Source organism: Gorilla gorilla, chromosome 1 (genome assembly GCF_029281585.2).
Source record: "Gorilla gorilla gorilla isolate KB3781 chromosome 1, NHGRI_mGorGor1-v2.1_pri, whole genome shotgun sequence".
Classification (NCBI taxonomy): Eukaryota; Metazoa; Chordata; class Mammalia; order Primates; family Hominidae; genus Gorilla; species Gorilla gorilla.
The window spans coordinates 141140544-141142851 of NC_073224.2; positions in this window are offsets into that span (position 1 = coordinate 141140544).

Consider the following 2308-nt stretch of genomic DNA (forward strand, 5'->3'; position numbering starts at 1 on the left):
AGTAGACACATAAAATTAATCATCACAAGTCCACTCCATGTGAACTTGGTGCCCACACACATCTTTAACCATACAGTAATTCCCCCAGGCTCATTGTTTTGATTTCCTTGGTTTCAGCTACTCAAGTCAACCATGGTCCTAAAATATCAAATTAAAATTACAGAAATAATCAATTCATAAGTTTTAAATTGAACACTGTTCCGAGTAGTGTGCTGAAATCTCACACCATCCCACTCTGACCCCGAGACGTGAATCCTCCCTTTGTCCAGCATGTCCACTGTCTATTCTCTCTGCCCATTAGCCACTTAGTAGCTAACTTGGTTATCAAATCGACTGTCATGGTTTACAGTGCTTGTGTTCAAGTAACCCTTATTTTACTTAATAGTGGTCCCAAGGCGCAAAAGTAGTGATACTCGCAATTTGGGTATGCCAAAGAGAAGTTATAAAGTACTTCCTTTAAGTGAAAAAGTGGAAGTTCTTGACTTAATAAGGAAAGAAAAAAAAACATATGCTGAGGTTGTTAAGATCTACAGTGAAAATGAATGTTCTATCTGTGAAATTGTGAAGAAGTGAAAAGAAATTCATGCATACTATTTATAGGTTTGGGATTATCCTCAGTTTCAGGCATCCACTGGGGGTGCTGGAACGTATCTGCCACCGATAAGGGGGCTACTTTACTTTAATCTCCAATAAAGACAATAACAAGGTCATACTTCCATCTAGCATAACACAACTATCCTGTGTACAACTGAAAATGCACTCTTTTCCCAGAAAAGGATGTGAAGTCCTTACATGATGTTTACTCTTCTTGATATCTTGTAATTTAAATATTATGATATGAAGTCAACAATACTTAATACTATGACATGAAGTCAATACATCTTATATCACATAATAAGGGGAAAAGAAAGGGAAGAAAACAAAGATACTATATATTATATATATAAATACATACATATGTATGTGCATATATACACACAAACATATTGATAACAAAATAAGGAAGAAATACTCATGACAATTACAGTACATAGTTCTGTAACTGGTCACATGGTCATAACTGAGATCTATAATTACCTTATTTCACTGCCCATTCTGCATTCTAGCACCTCAGCTGGTCATAGTTCCTTCCCTGGCGGGGTGACCCAAACCTTCATTCCTGAAGGGTCTGGGCCATTAGCAGTTCTATCTGGATTGGGTTATTTTTCCATTGATCTTAATCAATGTATAGTAATATATTGATTAAGGTATAGTAATACTAGGAGAAACCCTAAGGGATCTCTTGTATTGGACGGACTCTTACTTAGTGTCAGTCCAATTTCTCCTTGGTATAATAGTTAGGATCAATCACCCCAGCTAACACAGTAACTCCTGTATTTGCCTATTGATTCAGAGGCATGAGTAGCCTAAAGTGGTTGGGTGGTAGTCTTAACTGCTGGTTCAATGGGATCATTGTTATCTGTCCTGGTGGAAGCATTCCCCCATTTGGAACTGAGACCTCTAGGCAAGCAGAGCACAAGGTCACAGGAACAGAAAGCATATATTTTGCTAGTTGGTTATAAATGGTGCTGCTCCCATTTCTACCCCTTGATTCCTGGACATTTGAGTGTCTGCTGTGGAAGAAACAACATGATATATTGCACACTAATTCAGAGTATGTACAGCCTCTTGCAGAATATTGACCCAGCTGGGCAAGGTACCACCCCTCAGATGTTGCTGAAACTGAGTCTTCAAAAGGCCATTCCACTATTCTATCAAGCCAGCTGCTTCAGGATGGTGGGGAACAGTTCACCATGTGTGGACACAGTGAAAAAGTGGCAATCCTTAAAAACAAAAACAAGAAGATAGGACTCAGAAGAAACCAAACCTGCTGATACCTTGATCTTGGACTTCTAGTCTCCAGAATTATGGTCTATTGTTATAGCAGCCCTAGCAAACCAATGCACTATTTTGGTAGATAGATAGATAGATAGATAGATAGATAGATAGATAGATAGATAGGCAGACAGACAGACAGATAGATAGATACATAGATGCATAGATACATAGATACATAGATAGATACACAGATAGATAGATAAAAACCCTGAGACTCAGAAAAACTGATAAATTTGCCTAAAGTAACACAGATAATAAATGATTAATTTGTAACCTCAGAGCCTTCATTCTTGACCATTAGTTAAGAGAGCACCCAGTTGCCTTATCTGCATAACTAATGTCAAGTACTTCTGTGGTTTTGATTATGCTCGGCACATTAGGTGGTCAACAATTAATAACTGGTGATAAATTTGTTCACCAGTCTATTCAA